Raw genomic sequence first — 19,377 nt, 5'->3', positions numbered from 1 at the left:
TGAAGTCTCTGGTCTCAAATTGAAAAGTCCACGTGGACTCTGAAGTGGACCTTAATTCGGTCAAAATTTTGGTTTCGTATATACTTGTTTACGGGAAGGTTGGATTTCTTCTTGAAGCATATGGCTTTTATCGGTGAGTGCCGTGGGTGCGCAATTTGCGCGTGACGTGCCATAGATGCTGGGTGCTGGGCAGCGCGTCTTCATGTTGTTCGTGTAGCAAAGCTTTGTTCGTGAATTTTATCCAAAAGACTGATAATTTTTAGTTTTGAAGCCGATTAAATTTTATAATAAGATTTGTTAATTCATGCATGAAATTGAGGAATTATTTCATGAGGAATTGTAGAGCTAAACACTACTTGAGTTATTAGATATAATCGTGGGGCTAAACACTACTTGAGTGACTCAAGCGTGCTTGGAATCTCCATTGTATCACTTGATTTATAGTGAAATACGTTGTTCCTCTCCCCGTGAATGTAGGTCACTCGACCGAACAACGTAAATCTAGCGTCCAATTTATTTTCTTGTTTTATCCGTCAATCGTTGGCTTCCGCAACAATTTATGTTGCAAGTTAATTTTATGATATAGTTTTCATTGGTAAAGACGTGTTGGGGCATTGAATCCTTGAGCCAAAAGTTTCGGACCCATAATGTTGTCTCATGTGATTTGTTATGAATGATTGACTAATCGAATATTTATATTGTCTCGAAATGACACGTTATTGGATTGTATTGATGAATTTAAAATATAACTTGTATTTTAATGCGTCACTTAAGTTTGTTAATCATCATACATACCGCACATCATACGTCAATTGCACGTTTGGAACCCAGTTGCATCCATGGTTTAGGGCTTTCATGTTTGGGATCATACGTTTAATTCATTTAGACTGAGCATAGCTAATACTCTTCATTAATTATAAAATCCAAATAAATGTTATCTAAATCATATAGATTGCATATACTCTTTAGCTAATCTCATCATATGCATGTTACATGTTGCATGCCATTTAGTGGGTCATTTAATTTAACACAAGCACATCTTGTAGATTAATTAATAACTACGTCTCATAAATCACGTGCATTAATAACTATTATAAAATAAAATGCCAAAAAAAGTAACATTACATTGTTAGGTCGTTATATTTTTAAATTTAGTACATCTAGGGTTTAATTTTCTCTAAAAAGAACGATATAGAAATCTCTCATATAGTGACACAATACGGGTAATTCATTATGGATCGTATTTCATGACATTAGAACTACATATAGATTGCATTTGACTTAATTATAACATATCTCACATGTCACTTTGATTTCATTCTAGTTCATTAGTGCATGATGAATTAGAATTCATGTAAAAGTATAAAAAAAAGTCTTAAACCTATTACATTGGTACCAATTCAATCATAAACCTTTCAATTGGACCAATTTAATCATGACCTTTTTGTATTGATATCAATTCAGTCCATACGGCCAATTTTGGCCAAAAATTGCTGACGTAGGTGCCGAAGGTGCCATGTAGGACATGGCGTTAACTTGGATATTTTTAAATAATATTTAATTTAAAAATTTATTTTTAATTATTTTTCCCTTTTTTTTTCTAAACTTTTGCCCCTTGCCTTCTCTCTCATTATCTCTCTCTCTCTCTCTCTCTCTCTCTCTCTCTCTCTCTCTCTCTCTCTCTCTCTCTCTCTCTCTCTCTCTCTCTCTCTCTCTCTCTCTCTCTCTCTCTCTCTCTCTATATATATATATATATATATATATATATATATGCAACCACTCTCAAACCGTCTCTCTTTCCTCACTTCCTCCTCTTGCTAAAGCTTTGGCTTTGGCCGGTAGGGGCTTGCGGCCCTCGTCAGATCTAGGGAAGGGCCCTTGGGCCTTTGCCGCACTCCTCTATAGTGCCTCTGTTCTTCACGTGCCTGATTCAAACCTTTTCAAACCGCCTAATTTGTCTCGGCAAACCGCAGCATCTCTACTTTTCTTGTCAACGCGATCTTCAGCAAAGGCTTCTTGCACAATTTGAGAGATTTTCGAGGCCATTTCGCTGAATATTACCGGTTTCGCTTGGAACTCGAAGAACGGTTCCATTCGAAGCTCATCAATGAGCTTGAATTTGATGCCATCGGAAGGATTAGGCTGACTTTTTGAGGTTTCACTTCGAAACTGAAGCTCTCGCTCTGGTTTTGCTCGAAGCCGATCGAGCTGACTTCGAACTCGAAGTGATCGGCGTTTGGGAGGCAATCAAAGTCGGAAGAGGGGATGGAGGAGAGAGATTCGGAGCGAGAGGGTTCAATTGCAGGTCCAAAAGTGATGGAGTTGGAGGAATGAGGTGGTGGCGGTGGCAGTGAGATGTACAGGGAAGGAGGCTCCGATTGGCGAGGGTCCGCCGAGGAGATGCTGCTGCTTGATGAGCTGAAGCCTCGTGGACACTTCAGTGCTCGACGACGTCACCATTTCTGAAGAAGCTTGGGCAGATTGAAGCTTTGAGTGGGTGGGTTTAGAGAGAGAACTAAAAATATCCACGTCAAGCATCGCCCATCTTACGTGGCACCATCAACATCCACGTCAGTAATTTCCTATCAAAATTGATCGGATGGATTGAATTAGTACTAAAGTAAAAAGGTTTAGAATTTAATTGATCCAATTGAAAGGTTTAGGATTGACTTAATACCAATGCAATAAGTTTAGGACTTTTTTGGTATTTTTCCCCATTTGATTTAAGTCATTTCTTTTTAAACAAGAAAAATCCAAAAAGAATTAATCAGCATTATGTAATTTCTTGGGCTTCCAATCGAACCGTGATCGATCAACTGCGACTCCCTAATAAACCAAATTGCATGCTCAAAGGATTTAATCAAACCAGAAAGCTGTGATCGGTATGAGCTTGGGGGAGTCCCTGCTAGGCGACGATACCATCTCTTTAATGAGTAACCTTTTGTGCTTGCCTAATAATCCATTAGTTTTCCATTAACGATCCACTTTCGGCGAAGGTCGCGACCAACATTGTCATAAACAGGAGGAGTCAATTTTGCCTTGATAGAAATGAATGACTGGCTGTAATTAACAAGACACGAACGTCGTGCTTTGTCCATATGAGGTGGACGGCAACTTATACCAACAAGACACGAGCTTCGCAGAAATGGAGCAAGAGAGGCTCGTCAAGATCTCACATAATGAAACCACAGACTTCATATGCACAATGCATTGTTTTCAAAGTTGGTTGGCGGGGAAACGTATGGTCCGTGTGGTCGACCTCGTTAGAAATAGCGCTCTCATTCCTTCTCTATCGACCCCAAAACGATTAAAGAGAACACATGATGCCGCCCAAGGCCTCTCTTGTCTTCCTTCCTTTCCTAGTCCTTTCATCTACTGTGATCATCTTTTCAAGGGTCGCCGAGTCCCGCCCAATGAGCAAGGGTGAGTAGTATCTCTCTATATGCGTGCAAAACGAGAAAACACAAAACATGGGTTGACCGGACAAACTGCCAACGTAATGACTAAGAGCAATCGTTTTTGAGGGAAGCGATCGTTGGGGATATAAAAGAAAGCGGTTTCACATTTTGCAAGTGATGTTCTTTTAGAATTCCACTGTTTGGAGATAAAAATGTCTAGGTTGGAGATTGACTAAACGCACATTTTCCGGAGGAAGCCGCTCCGGAGAGATGGGGGTGAGCAAAATTGAAACTTTTGGGAGTATACCCGAGCGTGGCCATATGTGCCGTAGCGATTGCTCCTCACCGCCTAGACATCTCCTTTCGAAGCTCCTTCCTTAGATGCCATGCCCGCCATCGGGAATGATCCCCAATTATTGATATCCCTATGCCTTTTCGCGAAATTTCAACATCTTCATTTCATACTCCCGATCACCGCATGTCGAGTGTTATCTATTTAACTAAAATCATGACATCCACAACATTTTTCCTATGTTCTCATTTGGCTTGAACTGATAGGAACGGTTCATTTTAAAAGCAACTAAAAGTTTTTCGGAGACAAGCGCGACTCGTGACTCTCCTGAAATCAGATAACAAGAGAGCGACAAAATTACCAACAAATCCACTAACCCATGGTATAGGTGTACGAACCCATTGCCGCAGTCCTGTTGGCGTACGTAAAGTTTCTCCACATAGCACGCCCAGAGCACAATCTGATAATTTTGCGATCTCATGAAAAACAATGTGACTCCTTCATCGCTGTGCTACGTGCCACATGCGATGGTTCCAATGTGCTGGATTTATCACATCTCTTAAGTGGCCTATAGATTCCGTATGTTTCGCGGAAATGAATGATTTAAAAAATACTTTCTTAAAAATAGTCGCTTGTATCGTTTGTCGTCCAATGAAAATATATAATTAGAAATAAATTATCGTTAATGATGAAAACTTTTTTTTTTCATTGGTTAATCATCTCGAGCCATAAATTATTTATTTTTCTAGAGAGAAAAAAATGGAGGAGCCTTAACCGTCAATTAACAAGTAATATAAATTCAAAGTAAGAGTAGACCTATGAGAAGCTTGTTAGCGATTTCAAAATGCATAGATGCCCAACCAGTTGATGCAAGAATTCCCTTGTCAATAAACATGCACCAAACTGGCCTATCCCTATCTTGAGTAAATTTTCTTATTTATATCAGCAAATTGTCACACTTCAAAGCTTTTTTTTTTTTTTTTTGGATAATGGTATGGAGGAGTTTTGAACTTTTTTTTTTTATATTTGTGCAGTGTCATCCTTAGACTTTTTTATGAACCGGGTCGTCGAACTTCATATTTGTTTGTTCATGCTTGTCCTTCCATCAAATACTTGCGCGGAGATGCTGAGATAACATCCATGTCTTCGTTACACAAGTGCTATCGCTTCAAATAGTTGCCGATATGGAGAAAAAAAAAAACTAGAAAAACGAAGACCATAAATAAGAATAAAAAAAAACTACACAGAGTCAAAAAAGAGCGAGGGGCAAGTGGACCTTGGGCTGTAGCGGCTGCGGCGGTGACAAGCCTGGCAACCGTTGTCGGTGGTCGACCGTGGTCACCGCCTCTAATCACCCACAAAAGCACACATTCAGATTGGGAGAGGGTTGGACAGAAATACTTAAGTTCCATTCGTTTCGCGGAAAATGAATTGTTATGGCAACATTTTTCTAAAAGCTGATCGTTTTGTATTAGTTTATAAATTGCTTTCCATAACAAAAGCATTTTCCATCGACTGACACATCATTCTAGAAAAATATTTTACATTATTCTTTTTTTGGAAAATTAAAAAGATATTTAGGTGAGTTTGGAATTTTTTTTTTTTTTTTGGACGAAGCTGAGTTTGAATTGACGTAGCCACCTCGTTCGCCTTCGTCCACGGACTGACCCCGCTCATCCGTGGCATGCTGGGCCATTTTCGCCATCCTCCTCTGCCAACATCCTCTTTCACAAAAAGTTGTTGTTGTTGTTGTTGTTGTTGTTGTTGTTGTTATTATTATGTACTTTCTGATTTGAAATTTTTTCTGTTAAAAAAAATCAATTTCATATGTTTTTCAGTATCAAATTTATGTAACCCGCGTTGGCAATACGTGGCTCCCACGTAGGCACTTCACACTTAACAGCTATGCTGCCATATCAGGACTAAAATTGCAACAATCAGTGAAAAAAAATTTCATCAATGATACTCCATAAATGGAAAAAGTGCAAAAAAAAATTACCAATGCCATAGTCACGTTTTCTTGGGGAAGCGAGCATTAACCTATGAGTTTTGTAAATTAAGACTAATGTACCAACTTAATCCTAAAATTAAGTCGACTCATTTACATATGCCGCAAATAAATCAAGTTGATTTATTTGCCATCGACCTTGACTTCCTCCCCGTCTTTTGTTTTCATTTGGAAAAGTTACTAGAAAAGTCCAAACCAATTGCAATTGTGTTAATTCAGTTATAAACTTTTTTTGCTAATTCGATCCTAAACCTTTTTTCAATTGTGCCAATTCAATTCATCCGATAATTTTGGTCAGAAACTACTAACATCGCGCTGTCGGTGCTAACGTCGTAATTTTTAATAATATTTTAATAGTTTTTCAAAAAAATTATTTTTAATTTTTTAAATTTTATTTTTATTTTTATCTTCCCTAGCGTAATTGCAAAAGATTGAGAATTGAATTAGCAAATAAAATTAGGGAAATTTTCAAAAAAGGGCCTCAAGTGCTCTAATTTTCTTAGAAAAGGGCTTGAAGTAGCCCTTGTTTCAAATAAGGGTCTCAAGTGTCCTCTTTGTTTCAAAAGAGGGCCTAATAAGGGATGTTTTCATCTTTTACATTCAAAAGAGGGCCTAATAAGGGATATTTTCATCTTTTACATTTTAAACTATGTTCTTTTATAATTTTTCTGTGTTTCTTTACTTTTCTTTTTCCTATTCCTTTCCTTTCTCCTCTCCGCTCTCCCACCCATCGTTGGCTTCAGCTTCTCTTCAATTGGGGGCATCAGGTTACCCTCGCCTCCGAACGTCCTTGAGCTGCACCAATTGAAGAATCAACCCAACTTAGAAAAAAATCGGCAAACGTTCGACAAGAAGCAAGAAGCACCCAACGCCCGCTGGAAAAATCAAGAACCGGAAAGAAAACCGCCATGTCCTGTACTTGGTGAGGAACTCCGAAATGGGGTGAGAATAGAGGATCGGAGACTTCTCACCCTAGCAATACGAGCAACGTCCGGCTGGAGGTCCTCGTAGGTGATCACGGGCATGGTCTTCTTGAAGGACTTGCAATCGGTCTAGCCATCGAGGCCGTGGCGGCGCATGTACTCAAAGCGAGCATTGCGGCTGGGGGTCTCGGCGAGGACCCACCTCTGGACCTCATCGACGGCCGTGACTACCTTGATGAACTGGAGGGCCTTCTTATTCTTGTCGGGGAGGTTGTGGTCGGATGCGAGTTGAGTGGGTAGGAGATGGAGACGAGGGAGGCGTAGAAGGGGTTGGATCGGAGGGTGACATAAGAGCAGCAGGAGTTGCGGAGGCCGTTGAAGGTGAAGCCCTCAATGAAGTTGTCGTTGGTGGTGTCATCGCAGGCGAGTTGCTTGTGGTTGACGTACACTTGCTAAGAGAGGAGGAGGTGAGCTTGGTGGAGGAGGAGGAGGAAGAAGATGGAGAAGAAGGAGGAGTGAGCGGAGAGAGAGACGGTGGACTCCATGGATTCCTCTGTTGCTCAAAAATCGAAATAAGAATTGGAGTTGTTGGAGGAGGAAGAAGAAGACGATGACAGGGACGACCTGCAATGAAGGATGGAGAAAAAAGGGAAAAGGAAAGAAAAAAAATAAAGAAAAGAAAAATGGGAAAAAATTAGAAAATGTAAAATGACAAAAACACCCTTCCCGAGGCCCTTTTTTGAAACCAAGAAAGCACTTCGGGCCCTTATTTGAAACAAGATCTACTTCATGCCCTTTTCTGATAAAACTAGAGCACTTGAGGCCCTTTTTTGAAATTTTCCCATAAAATTATAACTAAATTAATACAATTATAATATATTTAAGATTTTTTTCTTTCTCGTGACCAATCTACCAGGTGCACCACGTGTAGTGCATCCTTTGGTCCAAGAGGGGCTCGTCAAAAACTCACCCAAGAAAGCGATTCTTTCAAGAGAGATGCTCATCCATGCTGAATTGTTATGGCACTTGACAACGGGTGCTTAAATGTTCATTATATTCAGGCGGTCTATCCCTACTTATGAGTTTAAGAATGAAGGCGCCTCTCGTCTTCTTTCTTTTCCTAGTCCTTTCATCTCACATGATCATCTCTTCGCAAGTCGCCGCAACCAGCCCGATGAGTAACGGCAATCACTTCGATCTTCGTGGATGCATGCAAAATGAGACAGCACAAATCATGAGTTGGCCGAATAAGCCGCCAACGTAATGGTTAAAGGACGGTCGCTTTTGAGAAAAGTGATAGTAGGGGATATGAAAGAAATCGATTTAGCATTTCGAAAGTAATGTTCTTCAACAATTCGATGTTTGAAGACAATATTGCCAATGTCAATGTTGGAGACTGACTAAGGGTCTATTTGCCAACAATTCCATTCTCAAAAGCAGTTTCTAAGTGGAACTGATTTTTTTTTTTTTTTTTATGTTCCGGTGAATACTTTTTAAGTAAAAGAACACGTTTGTTAACTGCACAAAATTCATATTCTCGGATTAGAAAAAGAACAAAAATGCTTTTGGCAAAAATTTTATACTCTCGATTTTTTTATTTAATTATAAAAATATGAGTAGAGGCAGTGGGAACACCCTGGCGTGACCGTTCATTCTACACCAATTTCTCCTCATGTATGTTGAATTTTGTATAATCCCTTAACAATCTGGTGCGGTTGGCGAATTAAGATGCTGAAGAAGCCATCGACGGTTGGTAGATCAACACTTTTCTTTTGTCACCAGAACTTTTCCAATCTTGACTTCCAATGAACAAAAAAATTGGTCAATGAATGGAGATTCTTTGACCAAAGTGCGTCGATGGTCTGGTGGGACATTGAAGGAGAAGGTAACTGTGAAAGTCTCCGATTGATCAATCGCACCTCGAAAGAGGCAAGCCAAGCATTCTCTCTTATCTGTTAGAATGTTTGGATTTTGTTAGATATATATTACAATTACGATTATGTGTGTATCTCGTAATCATAATCATGGTTGATTGTAACTGATATTGTAATATTACGTTACTATATATAATTGTTCCGCAACTACTTTTTCCCGCTTTATTCTTATCTTGATACACCAACTAAAGACCGCTATCGTCCGACGTCTCACGCATCCTCACTAGCAGGCAACAGATTCTGCGATCGAGATCCACGCGCTTGCATGCCTTGCGCATGCTCCGTCGCCGAGTAACATCATCGACACGTCAGAAATTGACGTCGGCACCACCTGTCTGCCACACCATCATCTGTTGATCACATTGGCGTTGTCTTTAGTTGACCGGATTGGTTCGCTTACATTTTGTATCGGTTCGACTCGTTTCAGATCGGTTCATGGTGTTTTCAAGCCGATTCCCGAGGTATTTCTTCTACAGATACTTTGTGGTATTTATAATGGTAGGAAAAATAATTTCCCTTCTACAGTTATAGCTTTTGGTGGGTCAATAGCTGCCACGCCTATCATTCTCACGAACCCTCTTGATTAGTTCCCCAAAGCGATTATTGGCTATGGGCCTAAACCTTTGCATCAGTTCTACCCTTTTCTCGGATTAGTCGTGCCCATATTCTTCACCTTGATATCTTTCAAATTGAATTCTTAGTGACTGTAGATAGCCTCTAGGTTTCTTATGTTGACTCAGCTCCTTCTTTTCTGTCCATATACTCACATCGTGCGTGCTTTAAGGACTCCCAATTCGTATTTTCAAGAAGCCATCTACCCATCGATAACTATTCTCCCGCAAAGAAATTCAAGAACAAATATTCATCTTTTCCGGCGCTCCTTTGAAAGCATTTGGATCTTTGGTGGGATTCTCTTCCATTGGAATTATTAGATTAAATATATTAAAGTGGGGTCTACGGGAGATACGGTGTGCGCCCATGCGGGCAACCACACCCCAATGAGCAGTTATATGCTCAAACGTGAAAAGTCACGTTGGTTGGTTTTACGTCAATAATCGACGTGGTCTCCATCGTTCTTCCAAAATTGTTCATTCTGTCACTTCAAGAAAATAGAAAACGAAGAACGCTCCTCCCATCGTCGATTCTCGTTTGACAAAGAAAAACTCCGAGATCGCAAAGGGCATCTAATCGGTGATCAATAAGGTATGTCCTCGTGATGTATCTTCGTCGATCGGTGAATCCGGTGATCTATTGGGCATGTTTCCGTTGTTTGTTGAGTATGTATTAGATCAGATTTAGTATCCAACATTGGTATCAGAGCATGTGTTACTTGATTCCCGATCGTTTTGTGTTGATATGGTGCGTTTTTGAAGATTTTTAACCCTAATCGCGAAGTTACTGTTCATAGCCTTTTGATTATGATTTGTTCGTCAAAATAGTAAATTGAACATACCATTAGAATGGGCTCGTCGAGACGATCGTTTTGAGTGGTCGCCGGCCCCGAGGGTTCGCCGGAAACCGCCGCACGCGCGCCACGCGCCGCGACGGGGCGGAGTCCCGCGGGGCCGTGGCGTTTCGTCCTTTTTATGTCCATTTTTGTTCGTCATTTTTGAGTTATGAATATACCATAGTGTTCGTCTCGAAAATACGAAAATTTTGGCAAAAATTTGATCGCCGGAGGTGGCTGGAGGCCGGCCCACGCCGGCACGCGCCGCCGGGCCGGCAGCTGCGGGCGGAGGGCCATGCGCCGCACGTGCGGCGCACGTGGGAGGCGGCCCGGGCCGCGCACATGGCTTGCAGCCCGCGACGCATTGGGCCAGGCGCGGCCCAATGCGAAATCCTTATTAATTCAAAACAAAAAAAAGGGCATGTCCAGCCCTTTTGTTTTACAAAGCCCAAATCAGCCCTTTTGTGTTTTTTCAAAAAAAAGGGAGAGCCCAGTCCGCGACAAAGCCCACGCCGGCCCATTTTATTTTTTACTGGATCTGGCCCGCGACCATTACAGACCCGACCCGGTCTGACCTTTGACCCGCGACCGTTGACCCGTTGACTGTTGACCGTTGACTTTGACCGTTGACCCGGAAAAAAAAAAAAAAAAAAAAAAGGTCTTGTTGGTCAATACTAAGGTGTCTTGTTTTACCTATTATTTTATTTGTTATGATATGTTCATAATAGTTACAAAATTATTGGATTTTCGTAATCCATTTGTGTTCTGTATTCGTTGCGGGAACAATGCAATGGGTAAGACGAAATGCGAGAACACCCCAAAGGCCAAGGAGAGCTGAAGCTCAGCAAGTTCTAAGGGAAAAGATTACAAAATTGGGTCTTTATAAATGGGATAATGCTTCTGACATTATAACCCATGTTATTAAGGTCAACGAAATGATCCAAGAAATCGTATGGCCTGGACAAGAAATGACTCCGGTAGATGCATTTTATGCACTACGTAACACTATACCCGTAGAATGGCATGGTTTGATGAATAGCGCGTGGTGGAATGATGCTGCCACATATAAGAAATCCGTGCTACATTTCTTACACGATTTTATAAAGATTGGAGCGATGAAGACGTCATCGCTTGCAATGAATGTGTCTTGGCGCAGACGGAATGCGCCCTGGCGTAAAGGCAAGGGTCCTCAAAGGTTTTGTCCAAAGGAGCTGATTTTGGCCCCCGATTTGATTCATAATCCTCCTCGAGACCTTAATTATTCTTTTCCTTGTATCAAGGAAATTACATATGCTCATGTTGTAACTGGAGCTAGGAGGATCACACGTTATTATATTTAGACTTTTATTTTTAGCTAGTTCCTTTCCTGTATGTCTTATGAGACTTTTAGGGACTTGTGATTGTTGTATTGATGATTTTTTGTATATGCATTATGTTATGTGTATATATTTCGAGTGGGAGTATTCACAAGTTTTAGTAACTGAATGATGAACACAAAGTGATGATTGTATTGGTATTGGTTTTAGATAAGAAAATCTGGATGATGATGGGGAACTTAGTGAACTGTTGATTTTAGAATTCTTTTTTGAAACTATATACCAGTATAATCGAGATGCATGAATATGATTGCATTTGTTGCATACAAATAGACTTTAAATACGTGCTAAATGTTATACTCGGATACTATGGCAACGGCATCTAAGAATATTGTTGCTGAGCTCAACAAGGGTGAGAAGTTGAATGGCGAAAATTATGAAATCTGGAGCATGAAAATCCAGTATGTGCTTGAAGAACTAGAGGCACTGGAAGCTCTTAACCCGACCATGACAGAGCCAGAGGATGGTAATACTGCACAACATAGAAGAGACAAAGAAGCCTTCGCTGCCTGGAAGAAAAAGAACTCAACTGCTCGCATTATGTTGTTGAGTAGTATGGATAATGACATCATGAGGGAGTTCGGGCAGCATGAAAATGCTAAAGACATGTGGGATGCATTGAAGGCTAGATTTGGTCGACTTCACAACCAAGCTGAGGCAGCTTACAATCGGGTTCGACACTTATAAGATGCCACATGGGCAGAATATAAAGCAACATTCAAGGAAGATGTCGAACATGATTAGTGAGCTAAAGGACGCTGGACATGTATTGTCCGATGGACAACAAGTGCAGGCTGTAATTCACTCTTTGCCTCACAATTGGGAACACATGAAGGTGAACCTAACCCACAATGTGAACGTCACAACCTTTGAGGATGTTGTGCGCCATTTGGAGCTAGAGGAGGACCGCCTTCCGGCTGCTAAGATACAATCCGATGTATATGTTACTGGATCTAGCTCACATGGAGCTTCGGGCTTCAAGCGTAAGCATCCTGGAAAGTTCAAGAAGTGGACAGGCAAAAGAGTTGAACCATCCGGTAAGAAACCGAAGTTTGACAAGCATGGAAAAGGGAAACGTCCCACGAAGAAGAACATTTCGATGATGAAATGTTACAACTGTGGCAAGAAGGGTCACTCGCTCGTGATCGTGGCGAGCCGAAGAAGGTAGAAACCCTAAACACACTTAAAAGTGTTTGTTACGTATCAAGTTCTGTATTTTTAACTGAATCTCATCCTTTGTGGATCGTGGACTCGGGAGCCACAGACCATGTAGCCAGAGATCGAAATACGTTCATGGAATTTCGACGAATTCCAAGTGGAGCGAGATGGATCTATATAGGAAACAATTCTAGAGTAGAAGTAAAAGGAATTGGTACTTACCAACTTATCATGCGTGGTGGACGCACTTTATTTCTACATGATGTTCTCTACGCTCCGGAGATTCGTCGAAACCTTGTCTCTATATTAGTATTAGTCAAACTCGGTTTTAGTATGAATTTTCACAACAATGGTGTGGATTTGCTGTTAGGAACGACTTTTTATGGTTCTGGTTATTTCACGGATGGCTTTATTGTATTAGATATTGAACATGCTAGTGTGAATGTATGTTATTCCCTGTTTGTATCTTCTAGTTCTAATGAGAATGATGTGAATACATGGCATGCTAGACTTGGTCATATTGGCCAACAAAGAATGAATAGATTAGCCAAAGATGGCTTATTAGGCAATATTGAGAAAGTTGAATTGCCTACCTGTGAGCATTGCCTAATTGGAAAAACAACTAGAAAGCCATTTGGAAAAGGGACAAGAGCTGAATTTCCATTGCAATTAATTCATACCGACATCTGTGGTCCGATGAATGTTAGGGCAAGGCATGGTGCTGTTTATTTCATCACATTTATTGATGATTATACTCGATATGGATATGTCTATCTGATATCTCATAAATCAGAAGCATTTAGTTGCTTCAAGAAATTTATGACCTTAGTGGAAAATCAGTTAGATAAGAAAATAAAAGCTTTGAGATCCGATCGAGGTCGAGAATATTTATCCGATGAGTTCATAAATCTATGTGATGAAAAGGGAATAGAAAGACAGTTATCTATTCCATACACTCCGCAACAAAATGGTGTTGCCGAAAGACGAAACAGAACCCTACTTGAAATGGTTAGGTCCATGATGGCACAAGCTAATTTACCGATTGCCTTTTGGGGCGATGCTTTATTAATCGCTACCTATGTGCTTAACCGAGTGCCTTCCAAATCGGTCACTTCTACCCCATATGAATTGTGGGATGGTCGAAAGCCCGATTTAAGCTTTCTCAAACCTTGGGGTTGTGCTGCCTATACTCATGAGTCCTCACATAAATATGAAAAATTAGGACCAAGAGGCAAAAAGAGTATCTTCATAAGGTACTCAGAACACTCAAAAGGATATGTGTTCATAGGTGAGCAAGAAAGTGAAAATGTGACTGAATTTGAATCACGAGATGTCACATTCTTAGAGAATGAATTTCCAAGAAAGGGCGAAATAGGTGAAGATTGTTCCCTATTTGAGACATTGGATCAAGATAATGAGACTGTTGGAAATAATGATCCAAGTGGGAGCAATGTGAGAGGTGGGGAGTTGAATACAAACCAATCTCCATTACAACCACTTGATGAATCAATGTCATTATCTAGTCCGAGTGGGAGCGTGTTGGAGGACGAAGTACCCTTGGTACAATCTTCTCCACGACGAACCGGTCGCAAAAGCATTCCTCGACGACGTTTTGAAATTGAAGGGGAAGCTTTCATGATAGCTCCATTGGATGAAGATGAGCCAAGAAATGTGAATGAGGCTCTATCTTGCCCCGATAAGGAAAAATGGATGAAAGCAATGAAAGAAGAGATGGAGTCAATGAAATCAAACCAAGTTTGGGAACTGGTTGATCTTCCGAAAGGATGCAAAGCCATTGGGAACAAATGAGTTCTCAAAATAAAGCGCAAGGCTGATGGCTCAATTGAGAAACATAAGGCACGCCTTGTGGCGAAAGGATATAACCAACGGGAAGGAATCGACTATGAAGATACTTTTTCTCCCGTGGTAAGATTTACCTCGATTCGCCTCATTCTAGCAATAGTGGCTAGTTTGGATCTTGAATTACATCGGATGGATGTAAAGACTGCTTTTCTCAATGGAGAATTAGATGAAGAGATTTACATGGAACAACCCGTTGGGTTTGTTAAAAAGGGCCAAGAACAAAAAGTATGTCGACTTTTGAGATCGATATATGGCCTTAAGCGATCTTCAAGACAATGGTATATACGCTTCAATAATGCCATAGTAGCATATGATTTTGAAATAATTAATGAAGATAATTGCGTCTATATCAAAAGGTCCAAAGGTCACTTTGTAATTTTATCATTATATGTTGATGATATATTGATTGCTGGAAATAATATGGAGTTTGTGAATACAATCAAAAGTTGGCTGTCATCTAATTTTGAAATGAAAGATATGGGTGAAGCTACATATATTCTCGGAGTTAAGATTTCGAGAGATCGTTCGAAAAGGTCATTATCTCTTTCGCAAGAGATGTACGTCAATAAAATTCTCGAACGATTTTGTATTCAAGATTGCAAACCCATTGATACTCCTATTGCGAAAGGTAATGGGTTGAGCCGAAGAATGTGTCCTAAGACTCCACAAGAGCAAGAACGTATGAAAAACGTTCCATATGCCAGAGCTATTGGAAGTCTCATGTACGCCATGATGTGTACAAGACCTGATATTTGTTATGCAGTTGGATTGATCAGTAGATACCAATCCAATCCAGGTCAAGCACATTGGATTGCCGTTAAGAGAATTTTGAGGTATCTGAAAGGAACCGCCGATTACTCGCTAACTTATCAAGGAAGTGATCTGCACCTTGAGGGCTATACTGATGCTGACCGGGAGGAGATTTGGATGAGAGAAAATCCACTTCTGGAAATGTATTCTTACTGAATAATGGCGCTATATCGTGGAGCAGCAAGAAACAACAATGTATAGCCTTATCCACCATGGAAGCCGAGTTCGTGGCATTATCAGCGGCAGCACAAGAAGGTGTTTGGCTTAGAAGATTTATGGATCATTTGGGTGTTACAGGAGATGCTGCAAAACCCGTGAAGGTTTATTGTGATAGTCAAGCAGCAATGGCTTATACCGAGGATCCTAAGTTTCATAGTAAGACCAAACACATAGACATTAAGTATAACTATGTCAAGGACATGAAAGCACGAAAGGAAGTGAACCTACAGTATATATCTACGCATAGAATGTTAGCAGATCCCCCGACGAAGTCAATTCCTAGAGATGCTTTCTTTAGTCATATAAAGACTCTAGGACTCACAGAGAGAGGTTAATGTATTGAATATTTGTAATTTTTCCCTGAACATCAATAATTGATGATGTTGTTTATCAATATTAAAGTCTATAAATTTATTTGATATTCATGCATGTTAATGCTTGGTGCACTATATGTTAAAAAGGTATGTCGGACAGATGAGAGGTTAGCCCACTCACACGGGTAACCGCCTCTATTTATTATATAGTGAATAGAGATGAGGTAATTTTAAGCTTATTATCTATGTGATAATTGAGAGCTCAAGCTTAAAATACTAATACCGCCTTAACATGATGTTAAGATGAGGACTTATTACTTACAATGTCCGAAAGTGAAATAACCCACATATTTCGCTTTATCTGTCTTAAACGCCAGATAAGAGTTCTGATGAAAAATCTTGGCTGGAGTTGTTACGTGAACTCAAGTTAGACACTGAGTGTGTCAAGATGAGCATCTGTGCGGTATTAAAATAGAAAAACATACGCTCCATAGGGAAGGAGAACATACCGTAATACGTATTTCATATTACGTATGCACTATCGACCAATGAGAGTAGGCAAGAGTTTTTGATCTCAACTTCTATGTGCCGTGTGAGACTCTCGAGGATAAAATTCCTCATTTTAGGTACCCTCATGACTCTTCATTATTCTCAAGGTCTCTATTTAGTGTTTGCTATCTTAGGGTGTTGCCTATGGTCATGGAATTGATTCGATCTAAAGGGACATTTCTAGAAAAGCGAGCTGAACCGAGATTGAGAGATCTAATGAATGAGGAAGATTGATTTGGAGTTTTAAGTCACATTATGAATTATATTCACAGACCGGTCAATTATGATTATTTGGTGTGATCATAATTGTGAATATAATATGTCAATTTTAAAATGAGATCTAGTGAGAAATTTATATGTGACTGATCGATCTAGGGTATAGCATACAATTTATTTCTTTTTATGTCCAATTTTAGAGCTGTCATATACTCCCAACGGATATATGACAACGAGCTCTCGGTGTATGCTGGTCGCACGGGTTATTTGCCAATATGAACTTTGCGAAGATAAAAAGTTAAATTATTAGTCCTCCGTGGACAAATAGAAGTTGTTTGTCCAACATGGGCGAGTGGGAGATATTAGATTAAATATATTAAAGTGGGGTCTACAGGAGATACGGTGTGCGCCCATGCGGGCAACCACACCCCAATGAGCGATTATATGCTCAAACGTGAAAAGTCACGTTGGTTGGTTTTACGTCAATAACTGACGTGGTCTCCATCGTTCTTCCAAAATTGTTCATTCTGTCACTTCAAGAAAATAGAAAACAAAGAACGCTCCTCCCATCGTCGATTCTCGTTTGACAAAGAAAAACTCCGAGATCGCAAAGGGCATCTAATCGGTGATCAATAAGGTATGTCCTCGTGATGTATCTTCGTCGATCGGTGAATCTGGTGATCTATTGGGCATGTTTCCGCTGTTTGTTGAGTATGTATTAGATCGGATTTAATATCCAACAGGAATCAATACATGAAGCTTGCCTTTTTCCATCCTTGATATATTCTGCTACTTTGGGACACGTGGCATTATCCTTTGTAGATCTTGGTAGCTTGTTTAGTGTTTCTCTGCTAATCGATACTTGTGAGGATCCTCACGTGTCTTGCACATGTCTTCCATGTGTCTTGATGTTGTCGACGCCCTCACGTGTTTAGCATGTGCTAGTTTCTCCCGTGCGCAGCGTGAAAAGTATTTTCTAGCTCATTTTCAAGTTTTTGCTAAACACCAGAAAATAATTTCATTTTTCTAGAAACATTTTTCAAAAATGTCATATTTTTCGCGTAACAAACGAATCTTTGATCACTAATTTTCTTTTTCTTGGTCGAAAATCGCCAATTAACAACAAGACAACTAAAATCCGATCTAAGAGTCAATAATCGGCCGCCGTTTGAGCCTTGATGCCATCAAATCCGTCCCCGTGAGCAGTACTAAGTTAATTTACTTTTCAAATTTACTTATTTTACTTATTTTTATGAGATTTGCATCTTTTTTCTCGAAGTTATGTACTGTTTTTTCATATGAAATAAAATTTTCGTTTTGAGAAAAAAAAAAAACCGATCTAAGAGTAGACACACGAGAAACTTGTCAGCAATTTCGATGCCCAACCGCTTCGGCCACGTACGTTTTCAACAAACATGCGACAAGGCACAAACTGACGTGTGTCCTGAGTAAATCCTTGTTTATATCAGCAAATTGTCACACTTAGTAGATTTTTCTCAACTTTTTTAATTTGTGCGGTTTCGTCCTTAGACTCTTTTTTTCACTAATCGGATCAGTGAACTCCATACTTGCTTTGTTTGTTCATGCTCGTCCTTCCGTCAAATACTTAGGGACGGAAATGCTGGGTTAACTTCCATGTCTTCGTTCCATAAACGCTATGGGAAGAACATTTAAAGCCCAATTTCACCTTAACCATTGAATATTGTGGCTCAAATTATCTGATGATCGGGATGAAGCTGTCTCGCGTCACGATACAACATACCCTTTGGTTAGAGAAAAAGATAATGTTATATTTTAATACTTCCCCTCACGTTTAGTTCGGTCCTTTTGCCTGGTACTAAACTTGAAAATATTTCATTGAAGAGGCAAATAGAGGCCTGGAAAGATTTGAAGTCATGACAACTTTGCTCTAATACTATGTGAGATATTATGGAGCCACTACCAGCTGTTCTAAAAGATTTAGCTGTTAGATGAAAGCGCGGTTCAATATTTATATATTTTAACATTTCAATTCAAAAAAATTAACTCCATATATCTTTTACTTTTCTAAATTTGTAAAAGCCACCTCGACAATATGTGGCTGCCACATAGGCACTTTCAACGGTCATCTCACTGCACATCAGCATTTTCGTCCAACCATATGACGGAAGGACAACAATCAAACACGTTCAAAGACCCGATTGTAAAAATTACAAAAATATAATACAGATACGAATGCATAAATAATTATGTTGTGAAAAACCAATGCCATAACTAGAGATTTCAAACGTGTGCATCGGATCGAATATGATTCGTCCCATATTGACTCATTTAACCCGTTTTGACTCATTTTCATGCGGTACAAATCGAACGACCTATACACGATTCAATCCAGAGCCAACGCATATCCAACTCAACATGTATTACTTAAACGCTTATATTTTTTACCAAATCATAGGATATTTTTTTTTTTTTATGATTTACTAAGAAAAATGATATTGCTAAAACACTTTCATGCAATACAAATCTAGTGAACTCTTTTTAAAATTCTCCTTAAAAAAATTAAGGTATTTCTTAGTTCATTTTTATTTTCTTTTCCTTTTTTCCCTCCGAAATCTGGCGAGACCGGCGGCAAACAGCGACGGGCGGACGAGGTGGTTGTTCCCCTCCACCCGCTTGACCGCCTACGTCGAGGCCCGCGAGTGCCCACTGCCGCAGATCCGCCGAACGGGCTCGTCTTCGCCGGCGCTAGGGACGATGTACTTGTTAAGGTGGTTCCGGAGCTTGACCGCTGTCGTTTTGGTGAAGAAATTCATGAGAAGCGATCGATGATTGCTCTGGTTTTTTTTTTTTTTTTCTGATATGGGGGTAAAAGAGAGAATATGCGTCAT

At 40.0% G+C, this 19,377-nt stretch overlaps 1 pseudogene; it reads right to left on the bottom strand.

The window, feature by feature from the left end:
- Nucleotides 1-1,817: 1,817 nt before the first annotated feature.
- LOC115732343 lies at nt 1,818-19,142 on the bottom strand (annotated as a pseudogene).
- Nucleotides 19,143-19,377: the final 235 nt, after the last annotated feature.

This window comes from Rhodamnia argentea, chromosome 1 (genome assembly GCF_020921035.1).
Source record: "Rhodamnia argentea isolate NSW1041297 chromosome 1, ASM2092103v1, whole genome shotgun sequence".
Taxonomy (NCBI): domain Eukaryota; kingdom Viridiplantae; phylum Streptophyta; class Magnoliopsida; order Myrtales; family Myrtaceae; genus Rhodamnia; species Rhodamnia argentea.
This window is presented reverse-complemented; position numbering and strand designations above follow the sequence as displayed.